Below are 13,970 nucleotides of genomic sequence, written 5' to 3'. Positions count from 1 at the left end.
AATGACTTTAGAAAACATAACAGTGTGTCCAAGTTTGATGCCTACCCGATGCCCCGGGTCGACGAACTTGTGGACAGGTTGGGACAGGCTCGCTACATAACGACCCTAGACCTAACGAAAGGTTATTGGCAGATACCTCTTACTGAATCGGCCAAGGAAAAGACTGCCTTTTCCACTCCTGAGTAGGGGTGCTGAATATAATCGTTGCATCGATGCATCGAGATTCGGGGGCCCCCGATTCTGCATCGATGCATGTGACCCCAATAATCAATGTCGGGTTTCCCTCCCGGGAAAGCGCTCCGAGCGTGTGTTTTAAAATGCTTGTTTTGCAATACATGCTGCTATAATCCATTCAGGGGACACTGCTGCGTGTGCTTTTTAAAATATACTGTGTTTCATTCCTATATTTCTGTCTGTATACACTGTCTGTATATTCCCCTTATGTGACTGCACGCTCTGGCACGCCTCTCACCTCCCACGTCCTGACGTCAGCCCCAAACGCCTCTCTTCTCATCTGATAGCTACAGTACAGACGGTGGGCGGGGCTGAGAACTCCCACTGATGTCGGGAAAGAGGAGAACGAGAGGCAAGAGGCGGGCTGTACAGGACAGAGTCACGTGCGGAATTTAGAGCATACACAGACAGAAATGCAGGTATGAGAAGCTTTATATATTTTAAAAAGCACATGCAGCAGTGGCCATTTAATGGTTTAGAACGGCATGTATTACAAAACGGGTATTCTTAGTTACAGCAGTATTCTTTCTCCTACACTTGCTCTATGTTGGCATTTCCCTGGTCTCCTAAATTTGCACATTCCATTGTGTTAACTCCTAGTGTGCTGGAATGTGTGAACTTGGGAATCCAGGGAAATTTCAACACAGACACAGTACAGGGAACTTCACAGGGCTGTTTGCTGTGGATTATAATCTCTCCTGACCTCCCAGCACCACATGTGTATATGTCTGTACCCTGTAGTGCACCTGATTAGTGCTCTACTCATAGCGGAGTTCCACCGTTTTTTAGTTTAGTAAAAGTCAGCAGCTACAAAAAGTGTAGCTGGTGACTTTTATTAAACTGACACTTACCTGTCCCTCAGTCCAGCGATGCAGCCGCACAGAGCCCCGTACCTTTCCCCGCTCCTCTCCTCAACCCCGCCATATCTACTGTGGGCACCAGGCCATGATAGCTTACGGCTTCATGGCCAGGCGCGCACTGTGATCTGCCATTGGCCAGCCAATCTTCTGGGACCTGTGTCCCAGAAGATTGCTGGCAAGGAGGAGCCACCTAGGGCGATAGGAGGAGTCACCTAGGCAGCTGGGACAGAAAGTCCCATTAAAAAGAGGACACCCCCCCCCAAAAAAAATGGCAGGGGGCGAGGAGTGCTTAAAGCAGAAGTTCCACTTTTGGGTGGAACTCCACTTTAAGGGAATGAGGTTATTTTTATTTAAAAGCAGAGTTCAGTAAAAAGTTATTAAAAGTCAGCAGCTTCAAAAAACAGTGTATCTTCTGACTTTTAATAAAAAGACACTCACCTGTCCCACAATCCAGCGACGTGGCCACCCGAACCCTCCATTCTGTCCACGGCGCTGGCAATACTACTGTGGGCATCCGGCTGTGACAGCTTGCAGCTTCACAGCCAGGTGCGCATGTCTCACTGCGCTGTCCTGCATAGCTGGGCAATCTTCTGGGACCTGTGATGTGTCTCAGAAGATTGCGGGGATGAAGGGCCACCTAGGCGGCCCAAGCGGAAGTGAGAGCTCGTTGGTAATCTTGATGCATCGTGATGCATCGCCGAATCGAATCGAATCGTTGACCAGATAATCGTAATCGAATCGAGAGACCGGTGAAGATGCGCACCCCTACTCCTGAGGGCTTGTTTCAGTATAAGCGGATGCCGTTTGGTCTGCACGGAGCCCCTGCATCATTCCAGCGAATGATGGACAAAATTTTGAGACCACATCGCTCGTATGCAGCGGCGTACCTGGACGATGTGGTCATCCACAGCCCAGATTGGGAATCGCACCTGCTCCGTGTACAAGCGGTGGTAGATTCCCTTAGGGAAGCACGTCTCACGGCCAATCCAAAAAAATGTGCCATAGGCCTGGAGGAGGCCAAATACCTTGGGTACATTATAAAAGATAGATGAAGGATGGATGGCCGCACTCCAAAAACCGTGCAGGTTGTCTTTATTAAATGAACAGCAAATACATCACCAGATCAAAACAACAGGAACAGGGGAACAGCCGACGTTTCGCACAAAATCAGTGCTTATTGAGCCATGAATAAGCACTGATTTTGTGCAAAACGTCGTCTGTTCCCCTGTTCCTGTTGTTTTGATCTGGTGATGTATTTTCTGTTCATTTAATAAAAGACAACCTGCACAGTTTTTGGAGTGCGGCCATCCATCCTTCATCTATCTTTTATGCTTGCCTAGTGCACCAGCACCCTTGGAATCCTGTAACAGCGTGTGACCGTATAGTAGACCCACCTGGAGTGGTGACTTTCTTTCTTACCTTGGGTACATTATTGGCCGGGGACTGGTCAAGCCGCAGACCAATAAGATTGAGGCAATTCAAAAATGGCCCCAACCAGTCAATAAAAAACAAGTGAGGGCCTTCCTGGGCATTACGGGGTATTACAGGCGTTTCATACCCAATTTTGCCACCGTTGCCACCCCCTTGACCGATCTGACGAAGGGTAGGGGGTCGGTCATGGTCAAGTGGAACCCCGAAGCCGAGAAGGCATTTCAGAAGTTAAAACAGGCTCTTTGTATGGTACCCGTACTAGTAACCCCGGATTTTAGCCAGGAGTTTGTTGTACAGACGGACGCCTCTGAGTTGGGCCTAGGGGGCCGTACTGTCACAGAACAGGGATGGTGAGGAGCACCCAGTGGTATACCTGAGCAGGAAGCTGAACAAGCACGAGAAAAATTATGCCATCGTAGAAAAGGAGTGTCTCGCCATTAAGTGGGCCTTAGACTCCCTGAGGTTTTACCTACTGTGGAGGTCATTTAAGCTGGTCACAGACCATGCTCCCCCGAAGTGGATGTGTGATAACAGGGAGAAAAATGCTTGTGTGACAAGGTGGTTCCTGGCTTTACAGCCTTTTACATTTACGGTGGCGCACAGGCCAGGAAAGCTCCAAAATAATGCAGATGCCCTCTCCCGTGTGCACTGTATGGTAGGGTCAAGTGCTCAGCCGCAGGGGCTTGAGCAGAGGGGGAGGATATGTGACGGTATGCGAGGTGCGATACATGATCATAGGTACATTTCACCTCGCATACGTTCTATTATGAGAGACTGAACCGGAATCCGGTCCGGGTTTTACAGCCTCTGGGCCTGGCTAGGGTTCCGGTCCTGATGTTTGGGTCCACTGGAGTCCACAATCAGCTGGACTTTAAAAGACCAGAAAGAGAGCACAACAGGGCTTTGGCTTTGAGACTCAGGAAGGGACCTGAGTGAAGGGAGTGCTGAATGTTGGACTAAAAAAGGTTTGCTTTACTGCATGTTTTGTGGGTGACGGGGACCAGCCCTGCACTGTATAGAGAGGAGACTATTTGTTTAGTTAGCGCGGGACGGCAAGGATTTAATTTATTGTTTTCTTTATTTTTAACCTGCAAACCTTTTAAATAAAACCTGGCATCCGCCAGACTTAAAAAGAAAGTGCCTGCTTGCGGACTATCATTCAGAAAAGGTGATCCCCACGAGCTAATCTCCCACAATACATATAGAAATAGTGCATCACAGTTAACATTCAATTGCTATATATCAATAATCATATCGATCAGATGAAAGATATAAATCCAAAAGTTCATAGACTGAGGATCCCAAACAATGTAGGAAGGGGCCTTTAAATATAACATGTAGGTGTCGTCAAGTGTGCAGCACCTCCACCATATAAAGTATATATGGCCGCTCACCTCATAACCATGACCGCCTGAACGAACAGGACAATCCAACCAGCATTCCCTGAGAGGGATCCTAACAATCTCCTGATTCTATGCGGATCTCTGGTAACAATACAATACCAATACCTGGATATGGGGGGGCATATGAATGCATTAAGGTGAAAGAACTTTTACCTTTTCAACCCCTTTAAGGATGAATTATCCTCCTTAGTAAGTAAAGGAAAGAGGAAGAGCATTTTGAATAATAAGCTTAACTTAATCCTTTATTCCAGGGGTCTCAAACTCAAATTACCTGAGGGCCACAAGACAAGTTTTCATATCCCATGGGGGCCGCATGAAAACTTTCAAGCTTCAAAAACAACAGTACTGGTGTCAGCGAACACATTATTAACCCCCAGCACTGGTGTCAGCGAGCGCATTATTACCACCAGCACTGGTGTAAGCGGACACATTTTTACCCCCAGCACTGGTGTCAGTGGATGCATTATTAACCCTGACCACTACACTGCACACCGACCACTTCACATCACACTGACCACTACACACTGACCACTACACACTGACAGCTGCACACTGACCACTACACTGCACACTGACCACTACACTGCACACTACACTGACCACTGAACACTACACACTGACCACTGAACACTATACTACACGATGACCACTACACTACACACTCACCACTACACTACACGATGACCACTACACTGCACACTGATCACTACACACCCCACTGACCACTACACACTGACCACTCACCATCAGGGCACAGCACATTAGGTCACAGAGCCCAACACATTAGGGTACAGGGCACAGGGCACAGCACACATCAGCCACATGCGGCACATCAGCCACATCAGGGTACATGGGGCACATCAGAGCACACAGGGCACATCAGGGTACATGGGGTGCATCAGAGCACATGGGGAACAATCATGGCACATCAGGGTACATGGGGCGCATTAAGGCACATCAGGGTACATGGGGCACATTAAGGCACATCAGGGTACATGGGGCACATTCAGGGTACATGGGGCACATGAGGGCACAAACAGGGTACATGGGGCATATCAGGGTACATGGGGAACATGAGGGCATAATCAGGGTACATGGGGCACATGACGTCACAATCGGGGTACATGGGGCACAATCAGGGTACATGGGGCACATGGGGGCACAATCAGGGTACATGGGGCACAATCAGGGTACATGGGGCACATTAAGGCACATCAGGGTACATGGGGCAGATCAGGGTACATGGGGAACATGAGGTCACAATCGGGGTACATGGGGGCACAATCAGGGTACATGGGGCACAATCAGGTATTGAGAATACCCCAGGCAGACCGATAGTCAATGGGATTGAATCGGTTACCGCTCGACTGGTAGGGATGGGCCCAATGTTCGAGTCCAATGTAAGTTATGAACATTATGGGGCGTTCACAGCAAATTCAAGTGCTGCAGAATGCTGCATAATGCACTGCAAGTTCCAAAATTGCACCCGGCCCTTTAAGCTGAAAAATGGTCCAAAATCGCACCCAGTCCGGTCACTGGCACCTAAGGGTGGCCGGTACCCTGCCTCCAAAGATGGACCGTTTAACATGGGAGTCTATAGGAAAACAGGGTCAGGGTCTCCACGGACATCGGTCCGCTGGACTCCAAACATGGCTTGCTCGGTTCAGGACATATGGGGCTACAATGTGGCGAAGAAAGTAAGTCGCTACCGGTTATGGTTCGGGAGAACTGGCCGTCCAAAGTTGGGACTTGTTTTGGGACTTCAGCCTGGATGTGGCATAAATAGTTTTTTGGGCTATAACTTTTGAACGGAACGTGGTACCGACTTCAAACTTGGGGGGCATAATGCTCCCCAAGTTTGAAGTTGTTAGCACGTTCCGTTTGAAAGTTATAGCCCAAAAACTGATGGGGTCTACCAAAACCAATTTATGCCACATCCAGGCTGAAGTCCCAAAACACCCAACTTTGGACGGCCAGTTCTCCCGAACCGTAACCGGTAGCGACTTATTTTTCGATATCGGTTTTTGGGCTATAACTTTTGAACGAAACGTGCTACCGACTTCAAACTTGGGAAGCATCTTCCTGAAAAGCAACCTGATCGTATAGAAAATTTGGAGTTTCTGGGACATTTTACCGGGAAGTTACCGGTCACACTAGGTACCCTCCGGCCTTTGGTGCTAGGACCTCCAAACTACCCACATTTGAAGGGGAGACTCTCGGCTACATGTCTACCAAAGGTGGGGTCACTGGCACCCAAGGCTGGCCAGTACCGTGCCTCCAAAGATGGACCGTTTAACATGGGAGTCTATGGGGAAACAGGGTCAGCTTGGGACGCAATATCTCCACGGCCATTGGTTCGCTGGACCCCAAACATGGCATATTTGGTTCAGGACATATGGGGCTACAATGTGGCGAAGAAAGTAAGTCGCTACCTGTTACAGTTCGGGAGAACTGGCCGTCCAAAGTTGGGTGTTTTGGGACTTCAGCCTGTGTGTGGCATAAATCGGTTTTTGGGCTATAACTTTTGAGCCAAGCGTGCTACCGACTTCAAACTTGGGGAGCATCTTCCTGAATAGCAACCGGACGTATCGAGAATTTGGAGTTTATGGGACCTTTTACCGGGAAGTTACCAATCACACTAGGTACCCTCCGGCCTTTGGTGCTAGGACCTCCAAACTACCCACATTTGTAGGGGAGACTCTCGGCTACATGTCTACCAAAGGTGGGGTCACTGGCACCTAAGGCTGGCCGGTACCTTGCCTCCAAAGATGGACCGTTTAACATGGGAGTCTATGGGGAAACAGGGTTAGCTTGAGACGCGATATCTCCACGGCTATTGGACCATTTGACCCCAAACTTGGCTTGGTCGGTTCAGGACATATGGGGCTACAATGTGGCGAAGAAAGTAAGTCGCCATCGGTTATGGTTTGGGAGAACTGGCCATCCACAATTGGGTGTTTTGGGACTTCAGCCTGAAATTGGTGTATATTGGTTTTTGGGCTATAGCTTTTGAACGGAAGGTGCTAAAGGCTTCAAACTTGGGGAGCATCTTCCTGAATAGCAACCAGAGCATAGCAAAATTTTGATGTTTTTGGGACCTTTTACCAGGAATTTACCGATTTACAGGTCACACTAGATAACCTCTGGCCTTTGGTGCTAGGACCTCCAAACTACCCACATTTGTAGGGGAGACTCTCGGCTACATGTCTACCAAAGGTGGGGTCACTGGCACCTAAGGCTGGCCGGTACCTTGCCTCCAAAAATTGACCATTTAACATGGGAGTCTATGGGGAAACAGGGTTAGCTTGAGACACGATATCTCCACGGCTATTGGACCATTGGACCCCAAACTTGGCTTGGTCGGTTCAGGACATACGGGGCTACAATGTGGCGAAGAAAGTAAGTCGCCATCGGTTATGGTTCGGGAGAACTGGCCATCCAAAATTGGGCGTTTTGGGACTTCTGCCTAAAATTGGTGTAAATTGGTTTTTGGGCTATAAATTTTGAACGGAAGGTGCTAGAGCCCTCAAACTTGGGGAGCATCTTCCTGAATAGCAACCGGAGCATATAAAAAATTTGATGTTTTTTGGACTTTTTACCAGGAATTTACTGATTTACCGGTCACACTAGGTACCCTCTGGCCTTTGGCGCTAGGACCTCCAAACTACCCACATTTGTAGAGGAGACTCTCGGCTACATGTATACCAAAGGTGGGGTCACTGGCACCTAAGGCTGGCCAGTACCTTGCCTCCAAAGATGGACCGTTTAACATGGGAGTCTATGGGGAAACAGGGTTAGCATGAGATGCGATATCTCCATGGCTATTGGACCCTTGGACCCCAAACTTGGCTTGGTCTGTTCAGGACATATGGGGCTACAATGTGGCGAAGAAAGTAAGTCACTATCGGTTATGGTTCGGGAGAACTGGCCATCCAAAATTTGGTGTTTTGGGACTTCTGCCTGAAATTGGTGTAAATTGGTTTTTGGGCTATAACTTTTGAACGGAAGGTGCTAGAGCCCTCAAACTTGGGGAGCATCTTCCTGAATAGCAACCGGAGCATATAAAAAATTTGATGTTTTTTGGACTTTTTACCAGGAATTTACCGATTTACCGGTCACACTAGGTACCCTCTGGCCTTTGGCGCTAGGACCTCCAAACTACCCACATTTGTAGAGGAGACTCTCGGCTACATGTCTACCAAAGGTGGGGTCACTGGCACCTAAGGCTGGCCGGTACCTTGCCTCCAAAGATGGACCGTTTAACATGGGAGTCTATGGGGAAACAGGGTTAGCTTGAGATGCGATATCTCCACGGCTATTGGACCCCAAACTTGGCTTGGTCTGTTCAGGACATACGGGGCTACAATGTGGCGAATTAAAGTAAGTCGATATCAGTTATGGTTCGGGAGAACTGGCCATCCAAAATTTGGTGTTTTGGGACTTCTGCCTGAAATTGGTGTAAATTGGTTTTTGGGCTATAACTTTTGAATGGAAGGTGCTAGAGGCTTCAAACTTGGGGAGCATCTTCCTGAATAGCAACCGGAGCATAGCAAAAATTTGATGTTTTTGGGACCTTTTACCAGGAATTTACCGATTTACAGGTCACACTAGATAACCTCTGGCCTTTGGTGCTAGGACCTCCAAACTACCCACGTTTGTAGAGGAGACTCTCGCTACATGTCTACCAAAGGTGGGGTCACTGGCACCTAAGGCTGGCCGGTACTAGTGTTGAGCAGAATATGCCATATTCGATTTCGCGATATATCTCGAATATATATTCGAATATTCGAGATATATTCGCTAAATTCGAATATTCGTGATATTTTATCGAAATTAAATGATAGCGATTTTTCGCTATTGCGAATGCGAAAATAATTGCGATTTTTTGATAACTGCGGTAGGAGCACTCTGATTGGCTCAGAATATTCGTGATATTTTATCGAAATATCGCAACATGCGAATGCGATATTTATTGCGCAATTTCGAGATATGCTGGAGGAGCACTCCGATTGGCTCAGAATATTCGTGATATTTTATCGAAATATCGCAACATGCGAATGCGATATTTATTGCGCAATTTCGAGATATGCTGGAGGAGCGCTCTGATTGGCTCAGAATATTCGTGATATTTTATCGAAATATCGCAACATGCGAATGCGATATTTATTGCGCAATTTCGAGAAATGCTGTAGGAGCACTCCGATTGGCTCAGAATATTCGTTATATTTTATCGAAATATCGCAACATGCGAATGCGATATTTATTGCGCAATTTCGAGAAATGCTGTAGGAGCGCTCTGATTGGCTCACTCTGAAATCGAATATTCGAGATATTTTAACGCAATTTCACAAAATGCGAATGCGAAATTGATTGCAGATATTTCGAAAACTGCTGTAGCAGCACTCTGAAATCGAATATTTATGATATTTTAGCCAAAAAACATATTGCGATTGCGATTTTTCGATCGCGCATGCGCAATCGCGCGAACAACACGCGACCATTTCCTGGAGCCTTGCCAGTTTCCAACTTATGATCGCAACGCAATCGCAGAGCAAGATGGTTGGAAGCAATTTCACTGCATCTGAGGAAAAGATGCTGATTTGTGTAAGTATTTTGACCACTGTTATTTCATTATCTTCAACTGCATTTTAGTCTAGTTTAAAAGTTAGTATATATGATCAGATATTAGTATTTCACAAAAAATGTGTCTCCTGCTTTTACAAAACTACAAGTCCCAGCATGCCTGGACAGCTGCAGACACCCTGGTTGGCAAATGTGTATTTAGGCACTTTTCCTTGTTATTTAGCATAATGAATTTAACATTTTTTTGGACATAGGACGTATGCGAACGTCCTGACTTCAGTGTCCTCAAGGCCCAAGGACGTTCGAATACATATTGCCCTTTAGATGTTGCAGAACTACAACTTCCAGCATGCCTGGGAATGCTGGCACTTCTAGTATTGTAAGTTCTGCAGGCCCACATTTTTCAGGCCTTTATGCACGGGTCTCTAAACTGTGGCACCCTAGATGCAGCAAAAGTAAAATTCTTAGCATGCACTGACAGACCGTGGCTGATGGGAGTAGTAGTTTTGCAACAGCTGGAGGTGGACTGGTCTTGAAACCCAATGTTAGGTAACAAACCCGTAGTGTTTTGCAACCATTCTGCCTCCAGCTGTTTTTTTTCTGTTGAAAAGCCTGTGGCGTGCAAAACACAACCCAAAAACTCCACCCGGTGCAAGGAAAAATTTGCACACACCTAAAGAGTGACATCACAAAAAACTGCGACGGTTGCATACGTCAGTGGTCCTCCGAAAAGGTCCCGTCTCTGACCCCCCGGGGCGTTAGGCTCCTGACAGGGAAAAGAGTTACTGTGGTCCATACAGCCGAAGCCATATGGACCCATCTCGGTCCAAGCAGCGCAATCGCGCGAACAACACGCGACCATTTCCTGGAGCCTTGCCAGTTTCCAACTTATGATCGCAACGCAATCGCAGAGCAAGATGGTTGGAAGCAATTTCACTGCATTTGAGGAAAAGATGCTGATTTGTGTAAGTATTTTGACCACTGTTATTTCATTATCTTCAACTGCATTTTAGTCTAGTTTAAAAGTTAGTATATATGATCAGATATTAGTATTTCACAAAAAATGTGTCTCCTGCTTTTACAAAACTACAAGTCCCAGCATGCCTGGACAGCTGCAGACACCCTGGTTGGCAAATGTGTATTTAGGCACTTTTCCTTGTTATTTAGCATAATGAATTTAACATTTTTTTGGACATAGGACGTATGCGAACGTCCTGACTTCAGTGTCCTCAAGGCCCAAGGACGTTCGAATACATATTGCCCTTTAGATGTTGCAGAACTACAACTTCCAGCATGCCTGGGAATGCTGGCACTTCTAGTATTGTAAGTTCTGCAGGCCCACATTTTTCAGGCCTTTATGCACGGGTCTCTAAACTGTGGCACCCTAGATGCAGCAAAAGTAAAATTCTTAGCATGCACTGACAGACCGTGGCTGATGGGAGTAGTAGTTTTGCAACAGCTGGAGGTGGACTGGTCTTGAAACCCTGAGTTAGGTAACAAACCCGTAGTGTTTTGCAACCATTCTGCCTCCAGCTAGTTTTTTTCTTTTGAAAAGCCTGTGGCGTGCAAAACACAGCAGAGTACACAGAATTTGCATACGTCATTAGAAAACATTTTTATAATATATGAACATTGTGTTATTATAGGAGCTCCAATACCAGTTGTGCGCGCCAAGCGCAGAAGGCGCCAGGCCGATGAGGAGGAGGAGGATGCGGCAGAGGAGGATGCGGCAGAGGAGGAGATGGATGAGGAGGAGCAGCCAGGGCCCTCCCACTCCCCAACCCCAGCTCCTGTTGAGGAGCTTCCCCCCCCCACCCCAACTTCTCAAGCAGACGAGCAGGAGGAAGACAGCGGTCCTGTGAGCCTCGCTCAGGAAGGTAAATATGTGCACAATGATTAATAACATTTCAACAATAAAATGTAGATATAAAAATGGACAACATATAAAGCGCACCTGTCAGATTGTAGAACCATAATATGATATTTATGCTAGAAGTATACAGGTAGTGCATAATTATTAGGCAAGTTGTATTTTTGAGGGTTCATTTTATTATTGAACAACAACCATGTTCTCAATGAACCCCAAAAACTCATTAATATCAAAGCTGAATATTTTTGGAAGTAGTTTTTAGTTTGTTTTTAATGTTAGCTATTTTCGTGGGATATCTGTGTGTGCAGGTGACTACTATTACTGTGCAGAATTATTAGGCAACTTAACAAAAAAATAAATAGATACCCATTTCAATTATTTATTTTTAACAGTGAAACCAATATAACATCTCAACATTCACAAATACACATTTTTGACATTTAAAAACAAAACAAAAACAAATCAGTGACCAATATAGCCACCTTTCTTTGCAAGGACACTCAAAAGCCTGACATCCATGGATTCTGTCAGTGTTTTGATCTGTTCACCATCAACATTGCGTGCAGCAGCAACCACAGCCTCCCAGACACTGTTCAGAGAGGTGTACTGTTTTCCCTCCTTGTAAATCCCACATTTGATGATGGACCACAGGTTCTCAATGGGGTTCAGATCAGGTGAACAAGGAGGCCATGTCATTACTTTTTTTTACTTAATACCCTTTCTTGCCAGCCACGCTGTGGAGTACTTTGACACGTGTGATGGAGCATTGTCCTGCATGAAAATCATGTTTTTCTTGAAGGATGGTGACTTCTTCCTGTACCACTGCTTGAAGAAGGTCTCTTCCATAATCTGGCAGTAGGACTGGGAGTTGAGCTTGACTCCATCCTCAATCCGAAAAGGCCCCACATGCTCATCTTTGATGATACCAGCCCAAACCAGTACTCCACCACCACCTTGCTGGCGTCTGAGTCGGACTGGAGCTCCCTGCCCTTTACCAATCCAGCCACGGGCTCTTCCATCTGGCCCATCAAGACTCACTCTCATTTCAGCAGTCCATAAAACCTTAGAAAAATCTTTCTTGAGATATTTATTGGCACAGTCTTGACGTTGCAGCTTGTGTGTCTTGTTCAGTGGTCGTCGTCTTTCAGCCTTTCTTACCTTGGCCATGTCTCTGGGTATTGCACACCTTGTGCTTTTGGGCACCCCAGTGATGTTGCAGCTCTGAAATATGGCCAATCTGGTGGCAAGTGGCATCTTGGCAGCTGCACGCTTAACTTTTCTCTGTTCATGGGCAGTTATTTTGCACCTTTGTTTTTCCACACGCTTCTTTTGTTTGATGATCACGCTTCAGAAGCTTTGCAATTTTAAGAGTGCTGCATCCCTCTGCTAGATATCTCTCTATTTTGGACTTTTCAGAGTCTGTCAAGTCCTTCTTTTGGCCCATTTTGCCAAAGAAAAGGAAATTGACTAATAATTATGCACACCTGATATAGAGTGTTGATGTCATTAGACCACACACCTTCTCATTACAGAGATGTACATTACCTAATATGCCTAATCGGTAGTAGGCTTTCGAGCCTATACAGCTTGGAGTAAGACAACATGCATAAAGAGGATGATGTGGTCCAAATACTCATTTGCCTAGTAATTCTGCACTCCCGGGATGTGTTAGACACATAACAAGTGTATACACATGATAATGATTGATTAATAAGCAAAAAAAATATTTTATTTATTTGGTAACATTCTTTGAAATCCAAATGTTTTTTTATTATATCCTAACAGCATCAAGAGAGATGATAAGGCAGAACAGACTCATAAAAAAAAACCACCAGAGGATCCTGCAAAACCAACGCAAGATCGGCTACCTGACGCAACAAAATGCTCTGCTAGAGCAGCAGCAATCCGAAAATATTGCGGAAATGGAACGGATTCATAAACGCAATCAGAGTTATATCTGAATTTATATTTTTATTAAAAAATCTTATTTTTTGGAAATGTTTCATTTCTTTTTGAGATAGATTTGTAGGTGTTTCAACACATCTAACTTCACATCAAACAAATCAACATCAACACATTTAACTTCATAATAAGCAAAAACATTTTATACTATTATTTTATTTAACAGTAACCTAGGACAAACTAAAGCACACGACACAGACACGACGAACACAAAATAAACTTTTGAAAAATGAACATAACAAAAGCAACAATATATATATATATATATATACAAAGAGAGAGAGAGGGAGAGCAAGAAAGAGAGAGAGAATGCAGATGAGCTCTTGCAGACAGCCCAATGGTTGCAGTATAAATGCCGCAAAACAGGGTTTAACATAAGGGTCATTGTTATAGTTACACTTGCTGTTTAGATCCGGTCTGGTAGCTTGTAGCGGAGGCTGTTGGTGGATCCGCTGTGCCAGAGAGGTCATGAAGCTTTACTCAGCATGGAGGCAGCAGCAGTAGTATTAAAATATAATATAACTAGACAATGCATTTCCTGAGGAAAATGCGAGTGGGAATGCTGAATAGCTTAATTGCTGAGCCCCTTGCCAAAGACATTCACCATAACCACTACACTATCTTTAG

The sequence above is a fragment of the Rana temporaria genome, chromosome 4, assembly GCF_905171775.1.
Source record: "Rana temporaria chromosome 4, aRanTem1.1, whole genome shotgun sequence".
NCBI lineage: Eukaryota > Metazoa > Chordata > Amphibia > Anura > Ranidae > Rana > Rana temporaria.
This window is presented reverse-complemented; position numbering follows the sequence as displayed.